The sequence below is a fragment of the Cervus elaphus genome, chromosome 19, assembly GCF_910594005.1.
Source record: "Cervus elaphus chromosome 19, mCerEla1.1, whole genome shotgun sequence".
Lineage (NCBI taxonomy): Eukaryota > Metazoa > Chordata > Mammalia > Artiodactyla > Cervidae > Cervus > Cervus elaphus.
This window is the reverse complement of record NC_057833.1, coordinates 91,581,940-91,590,575: the sequence shown is the minus strand read 5'-3', so window position 1 is coordinate 91,590,575 and position 8,636 is coordinate 91,581,940.

Sequence of the window (8,636 nt, the reverse complement as noted above, 5' to 3'; positions counted from 1 at the left end):
CTCTATATGGATATGGACATATTGGTGAAGGATGGTAGACTATATCATGTCTCTTGCTGAGACAAAACTATTGTTTCACATTTCAAATGCATTTTCATGTTCCTTTTTTAAAAAAATTGTGTTGCCTCTTTTTCCTATGAAAATGGTAGTCCACAGACATATCAAATGGCTGCTAGGTTTTTGAATACTAAAAAATACATGCCAAGAAGCTGAAAATAAACCCAATTCAGTCACTCACCTACCGCCAGTCAGGTTATACTAAGTACTTTTGACAGATAAGCTCAGAAGAATTAGAAGAAGCTTTCCATTTGAAGGGAAAAAAAGTTATTCCCAATAATTTTCAGTCCACAATACCCAGCGGTGCCAATAAGCCAAGCTAGTTATAAAAAAAATGAAATAAGTACAGCCATAAAAACAGTGACCCATCCACATTAAAAAGAAAACACACACACACAACTCCATTTAACAGCTCAATTGAGATGACCTCTAGTCATCACACTTGTTCCAATGACAGCTCCTGCCTCCAACACCCACTAGACTTGGCCTTCTCTCGTGGCCTGGAAATGACAAGGGAATGGTGTGCCTTCTCTCTCCAGGCGCTGGCATTTCATAAGCACTTATGGTGGCTCTCACCTCAAAAGAGCTCCTCCTCTGAGGGGTGAACTTTTTTCCAGCTCATGTAATTAGCCCATTGATGCGTCTCCCACGGTGTTCTGATCCTCTGGAGAAAAGCATTAGGAGGTCAAGTTCAAGCGAGGAAGGCAGGTGGCTCAGCTGCCAAAGAGGAGAACAAGCCCTCTTTGGAGACGGGGCTGGACCCCTGGGGGTCTCTGAACAAACACATGCCCTGGGAGACAGGACCATAGTTCGAACCTGATGGGCTGTGACTAAAACGTTGACAGGGGTGGGGGTGGAGGATAGAGAGAGCGTGATTGGCAGACTCCCGTGTAGTTATTACTCCCCTTCTGCCTTTCACAGGAATTCTGAGCCAGATGAGGGCAGAGCTGGTGGTGGTGGGGGAGAAGAAACAGCGGAGAGGGAGACCCAACGCTCTGATAGGAACCACCCCTGAAAGATGTCAGTCATTGCGGGTATGGGGGAGTGCTGTTGTTTCAATATAGCAAATGTTAATTAAACACAATTACAAGAAGCCATACCAACCGCACCTGAAATCTCAGTTGATTGAAGGTGAGCAAGGGCTTCCCAGGCGGTGTTAGTGGTAAAGAACCTGCCTGCCAATACAGGAGACATAAGAGACATTACAGAACCTAGGTCCACTTGAAGAGAGCATGGCAACCCACTCCAGTATTCTTGCCTGGAGAATCCCATGGACAGAGGAGACTGGAGACCTACAGACCATGGGGTCGCAAAGAGTCAGACACGACTATGTGCTAAAGTGATTTAGCACGTAGCCAAGCAAAGTTGAGTTAACACAGCCACACAGAGGAAAGGGGTGATGAGACTGAAGTGTCTTTACCAGTTGAGTTGTTCCCCAGTGTTCCATGTGTTTCTCTGTTTTTCTGTTCTAGATAGCCCAGAAATAGGAGGATTTAGCACTGCTGCAGAACACAGAGAACCACAACTCGAGTTTCTTAAGTTTTGATGCTGAATTTTCATGGTTTTGAGAGTTCTGATCCAATTTCAACACTTCAGTCCCTTCCCTGTTCAGGAATTGGGGGGGAAAGCTGAATACACATCCTGACTCCCTCACAGACACCCTGACTGTGCTCACAGGGCAGTTTCCTGTCAGAAGAGTAGACAGCCCCACTCCAAGGAGAGACAGAACCACACATGTGCATAAAACATGGGAGTGACCATAGGACCCAGCAAACATTCAAGAATAGACTTGCCCTCTGAGACACCACCTGTGAAACCCATACATAATGCATGAGTTCAGCCATCTGTGGAAAGAAACCCAGAGACTGTAAATGTGTGACTGAAAAGATTGGGAATATTCAAAACTCCAATCAAGGGGACCAGAGTGTAATTTTCAAGAAACAAAACCAAACTGTAATTGTAATTTAGAAAACTCAATCCTAATCAATGGCATTGTACCCAGTTTAAGCACAGTCTCTGGAACATACGGGGAGTATTTGGCCTGGAGAACACAGAGGGGAAGCCCAGAGACCTCCATCACTGGCTGTTTATTCAGCCCCATTGGGCTTGATGAGAAAGATCCCAAAGCCAGTATCAGCAAGGAGACAGGTCCTGCTATGATACAGGGTTGACACACCAGCCCTGTCCCTAGAGGAGCCATGGTGGGTTTCTGAGGGCCTCTGGGGGCTACCACAGGTGCGGAGGAGCCCCATCCCTGATCCTCCCAGTATGGTTCTCCCTTGGTAATGCCCACAAACTAGACTTCCCCAAATATTTTTAAAATTTTGTTTGTTTTTAAAATATTTATCTATTTTTGGCTGGACTGGGTCTTCATTGCTCTGCACAGGTTCTCTCTAGTTGCAGCAAGGGGGCACTTTTCTCTAGTTGCAGTGCATGGGCTTCTCACTGCAGTGGCTTCTCTTGCAGTGGAGCACAGGCTCTGGGGCACCCATCCTTCAGTAGTTGCAGCCCAAGGACTCCAGAACATGGGCTCAGTAGTCCTGGTACACAGGCTCAGTTGCCCCATGGCGTGTGGTATCTTCCTGGACCAGGGATCAAACCAGGTCCCCTGCATTGCAAGGCGGATTCTTAACCACTGGACCACCAGGGAAGTCCACATTTTAAAAAATTTTTATTGGAGTGTTGACTTACAATATTGTGTTAGTTTCTACTGTACAGCAAAGTGATTCAGTTATACATGTACATATACCCACTCTTTTTTATATATTCTTTTCCCATATAGATCATGACAGAGTATTGAGTAGATATCCCTGTTTTATACAACAGGTTCTTGTTAGTTATCTATTTTATATACAGTAGTATGGAGCATTGCTGCTATAACAAATTACCACCAATTTAGTTGCTTAAGTGAACACAAATTGGTTATCTTATAGTACTGCATGCATGCATGCATGCTAAGTCACTTCAGTCATGTCCAACTCTTTGCAACCCCATGGACTATAACCCACCAGGCTCTTCTGTCCATGGAGTTTTCAGGCAAGAATACCGGACAGACTTTTCCTGACCCAGGGATCGAACCCACGTCTCTTATATTTCCTGCATTGACAGGCGGGTTCTTTACCACTAGCACCACCTGGGAAGCCCAACCTTATAGTGCTAAAGAAGTTCAAAATCACTCTCACTGGCCTAAAGCCAAGGTGATAGCAGAGTTGATTGCTTCTGGAGGGTCAGGAGGAGAATCTCGGCCATTTTCTGCTTCTTGAAGCTGCCACACTCCTTGGTTCACCACCCCCTCCCTGCGTCACTCCAACCTCTTGCTTCTATGATCATATTTTCCTCTGCTGACTCTGAGCCTCCTGATCCTTCCTCTTAGAAGGACCTTGTAATTACACTGGGCCCACTGGATAATCCAGCATCCTCGCCATCTTGAAACCCTTAATCATATCTGCAGAGTTGAAAGGTAACATCCACGGGTTTCAGGAATGAGGGCCTGGGTATCTGTGGGAGCCATTTTCAACCAAAACAGCATCATAGCCATGGGTGATGTGAAAGATAAACTGAGGCATATTTAAATTTTTAAAAGTATTTGAGTGTGCATGCATGCTAAGTCGCTTCAGTCACATCTGACTCTTTGCAACCCTATGGGCTGTAGCCCACCAGGTTCCTCCGTCCATGGGATTCTCCAGGCAAGAATACTGGAATGGGTTGCCATACCCTCCTCCAGGGGATCTTCCTGACCCAGGGATCGAACCTGCATCTCTTATGTCTCCTGCATTAGCAGGCCAGGTTCTTTACCACTAGTGCCACTGGGGAAGCCCCTTATTTCAGCAAAAAATCTCTTTTATTTGGGCAGGACCAAACCAAACGTGGTTAGGAGTGCTTGGCAGACAGGAGCCTAAGGAAAGACTTACACCAAGAAGGTGCAAAAAGAAAGGAGATTCTTTGATTGGCTATCGTGCAAAGTCTGGCTGGCGCTTTGTGACTGACTGTCCCTAGTGGTTCAGTTTTGTAACCAGGAGGTACTTAGGGGCTCAGGTCTTGGTTGGCTTACACAGGCTGTCAAGATGTTGGTGCCAGTTTGAAGGCCTCCTTATTTGATTAATGTAACAGCTGGGACAGGAGTAAATGGCACAACTGAAATGCAATTGATCAGCCTTAAAGACTGATCTCCAAAGGTCTGCATTCTAGAAGCCAGAGAACTCTTTGTACCTTAAACATCAATTCTGATTCAGAAAGAAGGTGCATGTCTGAACGGGGCTGGCATGAATCCATGTGAGACACAAGTCACCACAGGACATTAGCACAGACCAACAGAACTCCCAGGACTGGCACAACCTAGGAGAAAATATGAACAGCACCAACAGACACTCCGAGACCCAGCCAGCTTCACATTTATTAACTAGTCATTACTCCAGCACTCTTGCCTGGAAAATCCCATGGACGGAGGAGCGTCCATGTAGACTGTAGGCTACAGTCCATGGGGTCACAAAGAGTCGGACACAACTGAGCCCCTTCACTTTCACCTTCACTTTCATTACACTAGATGCTCAAATTAAGGAGCATCCAGTACATTTAGGGTCTGTGTGGGTTTATTTTACAATATATAGGCTGGATGAAAAGCTGGGCTCTACACTTTGTGTTCTTAATTATTCCTTCTCATAACTTTCACAAAGTTACATGTAAAGATGCCTTTAGATCTTTTTTAAATTAGTTTTATTGGAATATAGTTTCTTTGCAATGCTGTGTTAGTTTCTGCTGTACAACAAAATGAATCAGAAGGAAAGGGATACATCCCTTTCCTTTTGGACTTCCTTCCCATCCAGGTCACCATAGTGTCAAAACACCTTTCAATCTTGTCAAGCAAGTAACCTGACCAGAGGTCCCAACCAAAGCTGCTGGCCACTATGCCAGGGCTTAAGCTCAGGTCAACACCACATTTGATCTATTCTTGTTGACTGTGACTTACCTTTTGATGTCAGCCATGCTGAGAGGACCTCCATAGCTCAAAATATCTCCCCAATATCTTCACAAGCCTATGATGAAGACCTGCTTCTATCGAGCTTGGCTTCCAAACTGGGTCTGTCTAGATACAGATTTTCCCTCTTTTTAGCTGCATGAAGGTGAACTTAACCTTTCTGAATGTTGGCTTCATCATGTATAATAAATATATAGGCTCTAATCTCAACCTTGCAGGTTATTGTGATTGTAATGAATAAAGTAGAAGTATAGCTAACATGGGAATATAACACTCTATACGTAGGAGCTATTTGTTATTGATATGATTTTCTGATTTGTGAAACAAGGATAACAATATGCACACAATTTGTGTAAGAATGAGGTAAGATGTGTTAACATCTGACACAGCCTGGAGCATAGAAGATGTTCAGTGATAATTCATTCCCGATGTCCTCCTTCCCCAGCTTCTTCACAATCACCTTGTGTTTACTGAAAAGAACAGCTGCTGGCTCCAGAAATATTATACCAAATGGAAACATTGTGGTGGGAATGTAAATTGGTACAGCCACTATGGAAGACAGTATGGCAGTCCCTCAAAAAACTAAAGATAGAACTACCATATAATCCAGTAATCCCACTCTTAGGCAGATATCCAGACAAAACTGTAATTCCAAAAAGATATATGCACCCCAATGCTCATTGCAGCATTGTTTACAGTAGCCAAGACATAGAAACCAACTAAATGTCCATCAAAGGATTAATGGATAAAGCAGATGTGGTATATATGTATATATCAATATATATAATGAATATTACTCAGCCATAAAAAAGAATGAAATAATGCCATTTGCAGCAGCATGTATGGACCTAGAGATTATCATACTAAATGAAGTAAGACAGAAAGAGAAAGACAAATACCATATGATATCACTTACATGTGGAATCTAAAATATGACACTAACTTATCTACAAGGCAGACTCACAGACATAAAGTATAGACTCATGGTTGCCAAGTGGGAGAGTGGTGGGGAAGGGATGAATTGGGACTTTGAGATTAGCAGATGCAAACTCTTATATATAGGATGGATAAACAACAAGATCTTACTGGATAGCACAGGGAACTATATTCAATATCCTGTGATAAACCATAATGTAAAAGAATATGAAAAGAGTGTATATATACATATAACTGAAGCCCTTTGCTGTACGGAAGAAATGAACATAGCATTGTAAATCAACTACACTTCAATAAAATAACATTTTTTAACTCTGTAAATCTTTTACCTGAGACAACCCTCTGGTTGGCTCATCAACACAGATTCACTTCTCAGATGAGCTCATCATCAGCCCTGCCTGGAGAGCCTGTCCCTAAGGACACAGGAAAGACTAGGTTTAATGGGCTAGGTCAGGAAGGGATGCAAGAATGCATTCGCTAAGGACCTCTTATTAAAGGATCCTGTGAGTGGCAGAAACACAGTGTTAAGAAGCTTAAGAAAAGACATGTAGGATGAAAAATCTGTTGACTCACATAACAGAAAAGCCCAGTGGGTGTATCTGGAAAATATGCCTCGACCCAGATTCTCCAAATATGTCATCGAGAAGTCATGCTCCACCTCTCGGCTTTGCTTTCTTTCAATTTGTTTCCTTGTCTGAAGAAGCTACCCTCTTCTGCTGCTACCCTAGTCCCCAGCTCAGCAAAATGGACAGAGGGAGCCCGTTTCTCAAGAGTTCCAACAAAATAGCTAATTTGGGATTTTCTAGACCTCGGTGGTTCAGCGGTAAAGAATCTGCCTGCAATGCAGGAGCCACAGGAGACGCAGGTTCAATCCCTGGGTCAGAAAGTTCCCCCGGAGAAAGGCAGGGCAACCCTCTCCAGTATTCTTGACTGAAGAATCCCATGGACAGAGAAACCTGATGGGCTATGGCCCATAGAGCCACAAAGAGTCGGACATTGCTGAAGCGACTTGGCATGCGTGCACACACCAACTTGGCTACGGTGACCAGCCCTATACAAGACACTGAGGTTGAAGTGATAGAATATGCTGTTGGCCAGGCCGAGGGGACATGCCCACCTTGGCGCTAAAATGCATGGATGCTACGAAGGGGGGTGAGTTCACACTTCCCATCTGAGCTCCATGGATTGAGTAGATAATGAGTAGTTTGCCAAAGAGAGAGAACAGTGCTAAGATTATAAGAAGCAGAAGTAGATGCTGACGAAGCAAAACTTTCCAGAGGACCTGAGACGCCAGCGGCCTAGGTTAACTGAGCAACACAAGGCCTCTGGCCGATAACAGCAGACCCTAGATATGGAAGGAGAGACTCGTAACTTTCAAGCAGCTCTTCTGCTAACAGGTCTTGCCCTGTCTGCCTTTGATTAAGTGAATTACCACATCCCATCAGTTTTTCCAAACAGTCTCTGGACTACCCATGACTCATTTTCTTTACAACACTCTAGAAGATCTTACATTTTCAGAGTGTGAATCAAAATCTGGGGTCAAATTCAGGTGAACAGTCCCTCAACCTTGCCACCCTGTCCTAGACAAGCTATCACGGGCAAGGAGGAGGGCAGAGAGCTGGTCGTTAACCCTTTTGCTTGAGAAGCCTTGTCTCTCAAGGCTTTAAAATTGGGTAATAAAAACAAAATAATCTTAAAAATCAGTTTGCTGATCAGATCCTTGTGCGCGTCCCCACTAAATCTGGCTACAGTGAAAAATGCCCATTTGTTCCTGACTCCAGGCATCCCGGCTCCTAATCAGCCCTAATCCCCCACAGTTCTGCAGTTTTCTTCCCCTGTTACTGAATTCCCTTCTCGTGAAGAACTTTGTCAAACACTTCTGGAAAGACTAAATAAATTAAAGCCACTAGTCCCTTTTATCCACGGCTTTATTTCAAGGACTTCTGACAGGTTCAAGAGGCGTAATTCTACTCACTCCAAAGGCATGCCAGCTTGTTCCATTCAATCAGGTACTTCAGAAGAGTTTTGAGTGATTCAGTTTGCCTTATCCATCTCAGCCTCATTACAGAGAAGTTATATCATCCATCTCTAATTCCCAAGGATGAGATTCTTTCTTAAGCATCTTCAGAATACAATCGGTGCGTTCTCAGTCGCCTCAGTCATGTCCGACTCTTTGTGACCCTATGGACTGCAGCATGCCAAGCTCCTCTGTGACCCTATGGACTGTAGCCTGCCAAGCTCCTCTGTCCGTGGGATTATCCTGGCAGGAATACCGGAGTGGGTTGCCATTCTCTTCTCCAGGGGACCTTCCCGACCCAGAGATCGAACCCGTGTCTCCTGCGTCTCCTGCATTGGCAGGCAGATTCTTTACTACTGAGCCACCTGGGAAGCCCACAGAATACAATAAATGTGGCTTAAATTAAAAATAGAGCAAGGCCCTGACCTGTTTGGCCATGACTCTACAGAGCCCGCTTTAAGGATAAAGTAGGTCCACACCAAATTGGCAAGGTAGCCAAGAATACCTTCTTCACCCTAGTTGTAAATAAAATCATTTAAGGAAAATTTTTTAAAATAACCTCTCCAAGTCTCACCCCAAACCATTTAAACACAAATCTCTGAGGTTGGGGCCTAAATTCTGGAATTTTCTTTTAAATGTGCAGCTAAGCTA